The sequence below is a fragment of the Scatophagus argus genome, chromosome 24 (genome assembly GCF_020382885.2).
Source record: "Scatophagus argus isolate fScaArg1 chromosome 24, fScaArg1.pri, whole genome shotgun sequence".
NCBI classification, from domain to species: domain Eukaryota; kingdom Metazoa; phylum Chordata; class Actinopteri; family Scatophagidae; genus Scatophagus; species Scatophagus argus.
The window spans coordinates 4,653,732-4,667,487 of NC_058516.1; the positions used below are offsets into that span (position 1 = coordinate 4,653,732).

Consider the following 13,756-nt stretch of genomic DNA (forward strand, 5'->3'; position numbering starts at 1 on the left):
GAATATAATAACAATGTCTCTGTGACACAGCAAATTAGGATAACGTGTCAACAAACAGTTGCTAGTCGATGCTAGCTGACAAGGAGCAACATGGCCCCCTGAATGTAAGTCCAGCATTTACTCTCCTTTTAGCTCATTTTTAAATCTCTCTCAGCTGCTGAGGGAAAGAGTTGTGTCTTTTGCAGCTAAATGCTCCTTTATATTCACAAAATAGTCGCTAACATTGTTTGCTGTTAGCTGCTGGACAGCTAGCTTCCATGACAGGAAAGTTGACTACACCTGAGGCTAAAGCAGAGCTGAAGAGAGCTCAGTTTGGTTATTATTCTCTGTGGGGTTGTTACTACCCTCCTCATATTACACTATAGTTGTCTGAGTAATAGTTAATAGAAAAATATTGATTAGAGCTGTTTTAAATGACACTGACCCGACCACCAGAACCCCCCATTTCACTGCCAGTAAATTTAAATCTGCCAAGAAGGAAGCAAAAAAAGCTAAATATATTTAGTGTAGAGTCACAGAGTCACACGTTTTCTGCACGGCTAGATACTCAGCTTGGGCTGTAAATTCAAGCAGAAATAGGAAATCATTACTTTCCATGATGAATGCTTGTGGACAGTGGTGGACGCTCTTACTGTGAGAGCAGTTGATGGCAGAGCATTACTGTCAAATCAAAGCAAGAGGGAAAATCAAAAACTGAGGGAAACCAAGAGAAGTGCGGTGTGTGACGTTGATAGGCAGAGGAAAACGATTGTCTGGAAAGGTATTGAAGGTACTGAAGAGTGATTGCTCCCTGAGGGGTGAATCAGATACAGAGGGGAGAGTGATTCTGCCCAGTGGGGAGATGTATGTTTTATGGAGTTGGTCTGTACACTTCGACTGACCCTGTCTGTGTGGCTTCCCCCCCCCTGCCACTCAATAGCATAACACAATTCAGGTTCAGGTGGTGCAGCAGTAATCATATCTCTCACTGCTTCATGTATGACCTTACATGTTTAATCCCCAGCTGCAAAAGGTTATTTATGCCACAAGTGTAGCAATTACAGCACACGGGCTATTGTAAAGGGAAGTACATCTAACAAGATGCATCAAAGACCGCTTTTCATCTTTGGCTTCATAGTCAGACCAGAGTCGCTGCAAGGTCTCGAAAATTGGATTTATTTACAGCACCAGAAACAAGGTTGTTAAAAAAAGGAGAAATGGTGGAGTGAAAATGAACAAATTGTTGGAGTTCAGCTCTGTCAAATCCCCTTATTTTCTGAAGATGGACATCTCTGTGACCTGCTCACAGGTCTCACGTGAGAAATGATGTCAGTAGACTAATGTTTCATAGCCTTACTAGTTTGTGCTGTAATTAGAAGAAGCCAAAATCAGGAAAAAACACAATAAAGCTTGTTAATCAACCTGTTGCATTTTTTTTATTATCATATATTGAGATTTGACAGAGCAGAACCTTACAGAACAGATTTTAATGCTACAATTAATGCAAAAACTCAAAATGTATTCTGCTGCATAAACTTATTACCAGTCGGGATCCCCTTCAGATAAATCATGCATTATAATTCTAAATTATTACCACTTACTTTTTTTTCGATGAATTTATTTTCTCTATTGGTAATGTCTGAAGTAATGGAGGTTCAGCGCATCTTGTAAATTACAAGGCTTCATTAAAGTCAGTGACGGCCTGTAAGAGTAACACATGTTTCGGTCTCTGAGTCTCTGCCTTGATCTTGAATTGTTTTTGTTCTGTGCTCACAGCTTGACCGACATTGCAATCAGAGCGCTGTACTCATCTCAATCAATACGCACCCATGTTCCTCGTTGTGATGTTTTAGGACCTGTTCCAGTGGGCAGTCCACAAAGCCATTTTGGCTCAACAGTCCAGTTGTGAGTTGCTGGACCAGATCAGGAAGAAACAAATCAGAAGTAATTTCAGAGTGGACGTCATGGGTGGACTAAAACCTGTGAAAGATAGTCACCTTACATGTGATTGTCCACTTGTCTTGTTTCAGAAAAGAATGGCTGAGGAGGAAAGAAAGTTGAAGTCATCACTACAGGTTGATGTATACGTGCTGATGCCTTCCAGTAGTGTGGGAACTCAGAGCTCTGAGGATAGATTAGACAAATTGATCGTTTCAGCGGCTAACTGTTTTGTTGGTTTTGTTTTTCATACACTGAGTGGCTGACAGGTTCTGTCGAGGCGATTTGACAGTAAAGTGTTAATGTATGTAGTTTAGTTGAAATTGTGACTCTTGTTAGCAGTTTTTATTTTCTACAGCTAGCTCGTTTTAGCCAGTTAAGCTTAATGTTTATTTATGATTCTGTGCAGATTGGAACATTATGTTGATGAATATGAGAGGACTGTTTGTGCCTTTGCATCACTTCATTTCATGTTTAATGTAGATTTTCTACTTTTTCAGAGCAGGGGGTGAATTGGTGACGACAGAAAGCCCTCTCCAATCTATCTTTTTTTTATGTGAGCCAATGTTATTCTTTTATTTTGACAATGAGACAAATATTTTTTTTCTTTTATCTGGCAGTGTCATTTTAGAAGGTCATCTTTCTCCACAAAGACTAAACTCATTAAATTCATCACGCAGACTCGAACGGGTACAGGCGTCTTACGGACGTGTGCAACAGGCCCAAAGTCCAATTGTCTGGCTGAAACTAGCAATCAAGATCTTAAGACAAAGTAAATTTATTCAGGCTAAAATAAAAGAAACTATTACACATTCAAGTCTTTGGTGTCCAGGTGCTTAAATCTGACTGTTGTGTGTATTAGTTACATTTATGAAGCCAGTTCTCCCCTGAGTTGCCCATTTTTATTGTCAAATAGGTTCAGGGGTGGTGGGATTTTAAATATCTCCCATGCATCATGTTTTATGAAAGCATTTTCCTCTAAGGGGAGAAAAAGGGTTTAAAAGTTCGCTTTTGTTGCTGCTCAAACACAATTGTAGAATTTCGTCCTTGGAAATAATAAATTAAGATGGAAACTAAAGGAAATCATTAATGTTGTCCATGCGGTACGGCCAGGCCAGGAAAGATAGAATCATTTTCCCTTCATCAGCTGGCATTAAAGGTGTATTTATTTGTTTTCTTCCTGAGAAACCACTCGTGCGTGTAAAGTATGAAGCTACAGTCAGTTAGCTGATTAGTGATGAGTGATCTGATTTGGTACCTTTGGACAGAGCTAGTCTTTATGCTAAGCTGTCTGTCTCCATCTTTATATACCCATACTGACTTGAGAGTGGCATCGACCTTCATCAACCTGATCTAAGTTCTGGCAAGAAGACAAATGATTATACCTTCCTTCCTTCCTTCCTGTTCCTTTTAAAAGTGCTTAAATGAGACTTACTTTGGAAATATTTCCCAAATTTGCCATTTCCTCTGATTTTCAAAAGGATTCTTTCTTTGGCCAGTAAAAAATAACACTCACCTCCCCTACTGCTTCAACTACTTACTTATAAATACCCACCACTCTCAGAACTCACCAGCTACAGTACTGCAGACAAGCTTTCCTCTTTGTCCGATTCCCTATGTGCGTATTGATCAGGAACTCCCACTTACCTCTTACAATGCGTCACAAGGCCTTGTGCATCAGCATGCTGTAGCCGCTGTGATTTATTTACTCCCTATCAGCCCACCCATACTCTCCACTCTCAGGATGCCTTGTCATCTCCCTCATTTGAAATTAAACAGCCGGGAGCAGAGCCTTGGCTCTTTTGCTATCTCTGTTTAACGTCCCTGCAGTCCATCATCTGCTCACTTTTGGCCGCGCAGCTTTGAAGTTCATAAACTGTGAAGCAAAGGATGGCTGATCTGATGGTCATTGCAGCTGAGGCAGAAAGGACCCGGTCAATAAACCCCACAGAGTGAGATGCCTTTTTCAGCATTGCAGACAGACAGTAAAGCGGGGCCTGTAAAATCATGCATCCAGGCACATTTTTACCTTTTGCTCTCTTTCTGTCACTCTGCCTCTGAGTGTGTTTGGGTGTGGCGTGAGAGCTCTTCAAGGATAGCTGAACACTTGTGAAAATGAGCTCCCACTGTGCAGATTATGAGCAGTTACTGGGCTTTTGATTTCCTTTTGAAAGCTGGAAGGTTGTTTCTCCTGTGACTTTTTTTGTCAGCTGAAGTGCAGTTTTAGCATTTGTTTTGAGCCTCAGTTTTAGCCCAGTTGCCTGTGACACTGCTGACACTGAAGGCAAGATTTTAGCAGTTTAGCTCAAAAAAGCACAAGTGCACAATGTTAGATAGAAATGAAAACTTTAAAAGATTTCACCTTTATTTTGACTTTACCTCCCGCTGAGGCTGCCCCTCTGCTGTCACATGTAACATAACTAGTGCATGAATATATCATGAGAATTCAGGAAATCAGTATTCAGGACTGTGCCACAAGCTGTTATGGGGCCGCTGTTCTGACATAATGAATGTGTTAGAGAGCAGACTTCATGTAACGTGAATGTAGGAAAAATGAAGTTCACTTGACCTCAATATATTCCCCTCAGCTGCTGAAAATTGCTTTTGCTTTGGTCCTTCCACTTGATATCTTTTGGCCAATCACAAAGGGCCGCAAAGATCCACCAAATGTCCTCTGTGCCTGTGCAATGTCAGCGCTGCTGTTGTAGCTAAGATTGTGCTTAAGAGCATGTTGCACATGTGCCAGCTCAGCAGCTGTCACCTAAAAGTGAGGAAGGCCAGAGTATAAAAAGAAATCTGTTCTTGCTTGACACTTTTCATATTGCAAGAATGGCAAAACATCGTGGAGTGGCAGAGCATCCCAGTGGGTAAACCGAGTCTTGACTCCTACAAAAATGGAGAAACAGGCTCAAGTTGCTGTTTTGAAAAGTGCCCATCCTGCTGACGTTTCCTTGAGCAAGACGCTGACTCCCGAGCGGCTGCAGGGATGCTAACAAGCTGCAAGCAGCTGAATGTAAATGTCTGTTAGAAGGAGTTTCAAACTCAGCAACTCATCAGCATAGGAAGTCAACAATTGAAGTTTGGGTCTGGAAAGTTAATTTAACTGGATCCTAAAGTCAATTATCAACCATACGTAGTGTGTTGGTCCTGAATGAAATGTGTCTGAACAGTGTGGCATTGAATATCTGAAGTTATATTTGTTTCAATAACAGGTGAATCAGCTGTGGTGACTTCTGCTCTGCAATGTGGATGTTGTGGCACCGGTGACTAACAGAGGTGATGGTAAGCAGAACTGACTGCGTGTCAGGACTTTAAAATATTTCTTTAGACATCTATGGATGTCATCACAGGCACTTAATGTTTCTAGAGGCCTCTCACCAGCCTCTTCAGAGCTAAAGCAAGTGGCATTTCTGCCTATTTTGATGTGTGTGCTTGTATTTTTGGATTTTCTTTGGTTTTTGTAACCATTTCTTAGACTATTGCTTTCATACTTCCCTGAGTGAACAAGTGGGTTTCGGTCGATAAAATTTCAGTAAAGGAAAGTTTCAGAGGGAAATTTGTTTTAAAACATAGTGTCATAAAACTTCAGTATTAAAAAAGTTTTGTGTTCATGTACACTCCACTTCCATTCATTACCCCTTTAAACCAGCATTAGTTGATTTTTTTGGCCTCTTGTTGAAGGCACCACATCCTGCTAACAAAACATGGACCTTTTAAAGTTGATATTTCCAACCTCTTAGCCACAGGTGCTCAGTTAGCTTTGTTTTAGTTTCCACCAAACATCTCCTAAGGGAAATGTCTATAAAGAAATGCTGCATTTAAATTCAGTACATGGGGAAAAGAGTGCCTTATCATTCTCTGCCCTGTGTGGAGGCATTTCTACCCGCTGCATTAAGAAATGATTCTTGTAATGAGTCAAAGCAGCAATAAACAGGATTTTATGATGAGGTGCTGCAGTGTGAGGATCGATGATAAGAGCTTATCGAAATGATGCTGATCTTATAACAACCACTGTGTCTTCAAAACTCCCCTCTGAATATATTAATAGAATAAAACAAATAATAAATATAATAATATAATATTGTTGTCTTAATTTTATAATATATTAATTATATAAAATAATAGAATAATTAAACAACAATGTTACTCGGATGAATTTGACCACAAGGAATCGAAAGCATTCAAGTGCCCGACTGCGAGTGCCAGCAGGTACGCTTCCAGAACAGTCAACAGTGATCGCTGACAATTTCGTAAAAACACCGAGGTGCCTGGAAGAAGCCCAAGGCTCTGTTGTTTACATGACAAGTGGTTTTTACCTGCCGAGCCAAAGCATCTGCTCCTGCTTCTTTTTCAGGCGCTGACTGGTGCAGCAGTGAGCTTTTGAAGGACGAACAGTTTCACTTCCTCCTGCGTAGGCTGAACTTATCCATGATGGGCTTTGTAACCAGTATGGAAAATCAGAGCGGACTCAAGCCAGGAACCTAATCTTGTGTAGGTTTTCTGCCATCTTGTGTCATTCTGTTCATCCATTCATCATCATTCCCACCATGCTTCCAATCTCCATCATCATCAACCATTTTTTCCTCGTCATGTGCTGCTCCTTGTTGAGCTCCTTAAGTGACGTCATCATGTGTTGGCAGTGTACTTCCTCTCTGCTGCTCGCTCGTGGACACAAAAACAGAGAGGGATATGCACTCGTCCTTTAGCCTCTTTAACCCCACAGACATTTCAGAGAGACAGATTGTAGAGTTATTTTCTTTCTATAACTTCCTAACAGTACTTTAAGGTCATGCCTGTGTTTTGCAGTCCTGCCATTATTTAGGAGATCCTGATATATATTTAAATTGCTGGATGAAGTAAAATGAAATTCATCTGCAACTCATATGCATGTGTTGTCCAAAAATAGCAATAAGCTTATACGTGATATACGTGTGAAATAAGGCGATTTTCCAAACTTTAACGCCTCTTTAGGGAAAATAAAATGTGGAGATGGGATGTTAAGGGCTTATGATTTGACTTCTGCTGCCTTTACCAGACATTTATATATTCCTCCCTCCCTTTAAGTAGTTTTGCTATGCAGTTTTTTTTTTTATGTTGCCATGCCTGCAACTTTTATGCCGTCTACAATATAATGGTACATACTTTTTGGCCATGTATCATCTTAAAAATGTGATTTTTCTGATACAGCAAAACAGTTAAATAAGTGAGAAGACATAGATTGCCGGCACTGCCAGACAAAGTAGACATTCACATCGAGACGCACATCCTCTCTTTAAAGAGGACTGTGACATATCCTTTGTCTTGTCTGAGTGCAAGTGCGAGACACTGATTTTGGAGTCACAGCAAGGGTGGCTTTTGTGCTCCCATGGTCCAACACCACCAGCCGTCTGGCTTCTTCAAGAGGAGTGAGGGGCGACAAAGGTGGTTAGCCATTGTTGCATAGACAGGTATAGTAATTACATTCCCCTCCATTCAGTCCCTATCTCCATACAGCACCAGCATACCCCTCTCAAACTCCATTATACGCTTGCCAAATGGAACAAAAGCCAAACATTCAATGGCTTTGGCACTCAAAAAGAGACACTGACCCCTTCTGAGGTTAGACATCAAATTGTGTCATGGTCTCGCAGGCTGCAGAATACAGTATGACTTTTAATTTATGGTTTCAGAGTGGGCTGTCGCATCAGACACTGGATTATCCTCATCTTGGCACAAGTGCACTTGAAAGCCCTCACCCTCGCTCTGACTGGGTTCAGGTCACTTTAAAATGAAACATTTTCATGTTTTCTATGGCTTCATAGAAGATATTCTCTCTGGGTCTGTATGAAAACATATTTTACAAACATAAGAAAGTGAGAGTGTTGAATGTGAGCATTGACGCCATAACATTTCATATTTTTGAGATTTCTTCCACATCTTGAAATAGCCAAAGCCAAACAAATCTTACTCGTGCTTTGTATGAGAAGTTTTCAGTTGACAATAAAGAGGAAAGTTTTTCTTCACTTCAAATTGCACAAACGTTTTTGCAGAAAAAATAACTAACACCCAACATTTCAGAGTGAGGATACTCTGCTCTTGATTGTTTGTCACAGCCTGCTTTTCAGATGCGCTCGAAATTACACCGAATTGAACTGTTAGTGCTCAGCAGACAATTCATAATGAATACAAGGCCGACACACACATCTCATGCACGGTTGCTTGAGAGCACACAGATGTTATAGCAGAGCCTGAAGTAGCACACAAAGCAAGGCGCTTGTCTTGTGTGATGAGAGGACTCATTTGGAACTGCCATTAGTAGACATATGATTTATGGCTGTGTCTGCTGCTCCTGCAGAAACCACCACTTTCCCTTCAGCGACACCAGCCCAGAATAGAGTCTCTCTCTCTCTCTCTCTCTCTTTCTCTCTCTCTCTCTCTCCTTGTGTCTTGAAGATCAAATGCAGCACAGTCAGTGTTAGTGGATTAGATGGATCGTTAGAGAGAAGGTGTCACATGCCACCAAACAAGGTTTGTTTTCTGTGTTGGTTCATATTTACCAAGTAGATCTCCATAGGCATTTTATCACTATTACACTTTGTTAAAAGGAAGTGGGGATGTGGTGGAAAACTTTGCAGGAAGCACTGCTGCTGATAGTCAGCAATTAGTTACAGACAATCGATATGACAATATCATCAATAAAGTTTTACCAAAGTCAACACATGCAGGCTGTGTTTTGCTATGTAGTCAGTGCATAAAATATATATTCTGTATTCTAACTCAAAAGTGTAAAAAAGTCCTAATTCCTCTACATATGAATTAATTCTGCATAGCAGCTGTGCTTGCAGTATACTGAAAAAGAAGTTAATGTGCTTTACAGAGCAGGAAACAATGCAATATTGTCTATACTCCACTGAAGTTAAGGTAACGTTATGTTAATTGTTACACAGTCTGGACCAGAAAAGGGTGTGATTTCACAGCTCTGATGTGGGTACTAAGAGTTTATGGTGTGATATAATGAAGATAATGTGAGATAATGAACTAACAAAAGGAGAAACACCAGTGCTGTAATTGCTGAGCTCATGCAGAAACAAGAAATGTATTTGAATCTGCCTGTCAAAGTGTGATGTGGGCTTTATCATTTATTTTCTGTTGTACAAAACTTCTCAAGCTGTCTCGTCACCAGCTGCAATTGGTTACATCTCTTTGCAGGTGTGAGCAGCTTTCTCTTTGCAGTATGGAATTGGGAGTCATCTTGTCCACTAGAGGGCCTCCTGTCTACCTGTTCTTCGTCTGCACTTCGCTTCATCAGTGTCCAGGTATGTTTCCAAGATTGGGTAGCTTTACTTCTTTTCTTTTGCTGTCTTGCCTTTGCTGGTTCTGACCTCAGTGTCCACTTGAAAGTATTACTGTCTGCTGAGTCTTTGTTGCATTTCTTTGCCTGCGCAGTCTTAAGGTATGTTCGATTTTTGAGTTAAGGCTGTTTTATCTGCTTGCTGGATCTGTTTTTGAGCCCAACCCCATTAAACCAGTGTTACAAACCTGGGATGTTGCACTTGTGAAGCGAACACTGTTTTCTGCTCAGCCACCAGGAAGCCCTGAGGCAATGCTTCTTCTATCAAAAAAGCTTCATAGTAAAAACACGCCCTCAGAGGAAACTAAACCTGGTCATCTGTCACTTTTGTTTCACGTATTCTCTGATATTTCCACCAAATGTCAACCAGTTGCTGTTTTGACCAGCTCATATGAGAAAAATAAAAAATTCAAAAAATCCGGGACATCTACACTTTGGAAATGGCAAAATTATCCTTTTCCTCTTGTTTATCTCGCTCATAATTTCTTCTCTCTGTCCTCGCTAAATAGGAGGCGGCGGCATGATCGAGGTGTCGCTCCCTGCCTGGGTGCTCTGCCGTGCCGCGTCTGTCCATCTGTCAAGCATAAAGGCCCATCAATCAAACAGCTGAATGCAGGTGAGTGTGAGGCACAATGAACAACCATTAATCACTCTGAGACATGGACACCAGCGGGGTGTGCCGGGTGGTGGTGGTGGTGTTTAAGCACTGTGATTCTACGTAAACTTGTGTGTATGTGAGAGAGTGAGATAGTGAGGTAAGCCATGATGCAGATGTCGTGGACATTTTCTCACATTTTGTTTGGACACGCTCGTCTGTGCTGGTCTAACTCTTTAATTCTGCATTTCACTTCTATAATGTTGTTGGACTCAAGAAACAGATTTCAAAAACAGATTTAAAAAACATGTGTGCAACTCCTACATTTCCCAAGATGCAAATAGATAGCTGGATTTGTTTCCAGACTTTAGAAAAACTCAGAGGATTTATACAACTGTTTTCACAGAGTGACTGGACCTTTCCATAATGAGTGAACTGATGTCCATGTGTAAAATTGTATTGTTGGAGAGCCTTTTTGATTTCAAATGAGATTCAGTTGTGCTGGCTGCTTTGACTTATCGCTAGGTTTCCATTCAAATGTAGTGCGGATTTCAACCGAATTTTGAGGAAAATCTGCAAAAGAAGATGCAAATTAACGCATGTTTTCAGCCACTACTTTTATGCATATCTCTGGAATTGGTTCCTACAGATAAACAGTTGGTGGCGCTGATTCTCCAGAGATTGCAAAAAGATGACGTGGCTATATGGAATTTCTTTTCGTTTTATGTGTCTGTTTGAAGGTAGTCTCTTTCTATTTCAGCTCTTTTCTATTTCAGCAAATTGCATGCATGTTTTCTGAGTCTTCTCTTTTAGCTGTTTTTCCAGTGAAATGTTAGGTATTTATTCCTCTTTAGGCTTTAAAGATTGCTCAGTGTTTCTGACACAGCTTTAGTTAACGTCTCACAAAGTAAATGCACTCACACTTTGGTCTGGTTGTTACGGTTCAGCTCTTGGATTTGCTCCCTGCTGCAGGAATTCAGCGGTAACAGCACGCAGTCCACAGCAACATATTAGCTAACAGTCTGGGTGCATTATGATAATCCACCTTTGTGTAATTAATATTGACAATACAGGGTGCTTCAGGGTGCAGTGAGCTCAGCCGATGCAGGTGGAGGGTATGGAGGAAAGTGCATCAAAAAGCAGGCGTCAGTGGTAAATGTGAATGTAAACGTGTTTCTGTGCTGAAGCGGTTGGCCCAGTTGACAGTGTGTAACATGACGCGTGAGCTGTGTCCTGTCATAGTGATGTAATTGCAGACATGGGCCTCACATGATTCTCAGTCCTGCTTCTCAATCCCTTCGTTCCTTTTTTGAATTACTGCCCTTGTGAGACGTTTTATCTGTTTCAGGCTTCCTACAAGCAGCATTTTCATGAATCTTCTCAGATGTACAGTACAGAGCTCTCTGACTATCCCTGTGGTCTCCCTCTGGAACCGCGTTTCTTGTTGCATACAGATCAAGGCTCTTACAGCCAGTAGAAAAAAGTTTGCAGAGTGAAATACCAAGGGCTAAACTGAGCTTCGGCAGATAGTCTCCACTCGCTGAACTGCAGAGCGAGAAAGAAAGCCAGTGAAGTAAATGGAGATGGATAGCAGTATTTCAGTTCCTTATTTCTGTTTTGGTTATTTTTACTTTTGTTGTTATGTGACACTGTGGCATTTGAAGCCAAAGAGTGGCACTGAAAAACCCCGGTCACCTGACTGACGCTGTTCGATTTTCAAAAAGGAAATCTACTTTTGAGTTTTGTTGTCATACTGTGCAACAACTGGTAGTTCACTGATTGAAGGCAGTATTTTAAGGAATATTAATTAATTATAACCCACACGTTTTGCTTGGACCCTCAGTTTAAAAACATAGATTTTCCAATACCATGCAAAAGGTGTTTGAAAAAAAATTTTCATTTGTTATGTGGGAGCTGGCCAGGCAGGCCTGGAAATGAACTTTTATTATCGATAAAAGTCCATTTTATTTTTAATGTCAAATATTTCTTTGTTTGAACCAGCAGCATTTTGTAGCTTCATATGATAAATAGTAAGACAAATAAAATTTATTTAAAAAACCCTAAAATCTACAATATTCAAAAGGTTGGATATTTTATTTCATTATCAAATAATCTCAATTAGTAATTTTAGAAGAAACAATAACTTATCATGTCTTTGTTGTTTTCCACTTTAGCCATCTGATAGACCTAATGTCTACAAGCCAGACAGAGTAAAAATATGCCCAGTTCAGGTGTAAATACCACAGGTTTGCTTTTGTTCAGACCGCTGTGTGTATCGTTGAAACATGGCAGGGATAAAATCATACTTATACCATAATTTAGTATGGGGAGACAGTAGTGCCAAAGGACTCTTTAATAAAAGAAAGACCAACATGAAACAGTTGGTTGTAGAGCAGGAGGAGAATGAAGAGAAGCTCTGTGACCTTAAATAAGTGCCAAAAAGTGAATGTCAGCATTGTTGAATCTTTCTGTTTTTGCTGTTGATGCCCTTTAATGTTTCAGGTTTTTAAAATAATTGTCTTTATACGATGTGACTCCTAACCCAGAGGAGGGAGTGTGTGTTTCAGCTTTACCACCGGGTGAAAACCCATTTCCCTGTGCTAATATAACACATTTCCCCTGGCATTAGGCACTGGCTTATTAGCTGTGTTGATTCAAACTGTAAATTGCTTAATAGTGATGTTGAAAGAGGGCAAAGAATGGTTTATTCATGACAGAAAATTTCTACTGCTCCCTCACCTTGGACCTCTGGATTCGGCTGACAAGGAAAAACGAGAGAGCTTGAGAGCAAAATAAGAGAGAGACGGAGAGTAAAGAATGATAATTTTCTGTATGAATAAATAATGTAAAAAACAAACACAGAGCTAAGATGTAGAATGAAACGCCCAAAGGCAATTAACTCCAGGAAAGAGAGAGGGCAATTAATTTTGTTTATCAGTGATGTATAACTTTTATATGGACCCGTGAGGTTTAGAAAAGTCCCTGTTATCTGATTTTATGATGCATGTTTTATTCAGATGCACATTTGTGGCTTTGTGGCCTCAGTGAATGTCCAGCTGCTAAGTATATGAATTACGTGCTTTTAAAGTAACTACGCTGAGATTCTGGCTGGAGCTGCATGAATTTTTCTCCTTGTCAGCCACTGTGTCCTCTAGTCAGATAGTTGCTGTATATGTTTTTGCTCAGCCAGACGGGAGTTGGATGAAAACAAATCAAACAGCAAAAATGCAGGGAGAAGAGTGAAAGCATGTTTTGACAATTCCTTATGGCGATCAGTTATTTTCCGCCATGTAAGTACTGGTAACTCATGAAAGCCCGACTCTTCTCTTGAGCATCTAGCCGGGATTATAGATGAAGTACTTTATTTGTTGACTTTTCTTAATTCACAGGGCAGTCTTGATGGCTCCAATATGGCGGGAATATTGACATGCGAGACAACAGGCAATGAGGAATGTATATTTCTGCGACTTTACACTCCATCCAAATATCTTTACCTCAGGTATGACAACACATCAGTTAGTCCTTATCCTAAAAGTAAAAACATACTATTTGAAAGTACAAACAAGTATGTGAGCAACGCAGTAGGGATGAGTGAGTACTCGATTATCTGTAGTTGTTCCACCAAATAAACTATCTGTATCCATACTCGGAATGGGCAGGGCTTAAATCAGAACTGCGTGGTACTTAAACCAGAACCAGGCAGACGTTAATTTAAGGCAGAAATTGATACGTGTTGATCAGAGGTTGCCATATTTATCGTTTATTAGAAAACCATTGGCAGAACAGCCACAGAATTGCACTTTTGATCAATGTTTTTGTGCACAAGAGTAGGAGAATTATTTACACAAGTCTTTTTATAACCTTGAATGTGCGACCCTCAGTTAGCTATGGTAGATGATTTTCTTTTATCATCA

General features: G+C 40.3%; 1 long non-coding RNA gene across 2 annotated transcripts; it reads left to right on the top strand.

Annotated features, from left to right (window-relative positions):
• Positions 1-13,294, top strand: LOC124055784. 2 transcript variants are annotated; one of them, XR_006842795.1, is made up of 6 exons: positions 1-104; positions 5,130-5,199; positions 6,272-6,408; positions 9,106-9,212; positions 9,757-9,863; positions 13,232-13,294. It is a non-coding gene; the product is annotated as an uncharacterized LOC124055784 (long non-coding RNA). The 2 variants fall into 2 exon arrangements; XR_006842794.1 differs by lacking the exons at positions 1-104; positions 5,130-5,199; positions 6,272-6,408 and adding an exon at positions 8,333-8,424.
• Positions 13,295-13,756: the final 462 nt, after the last annotated feature.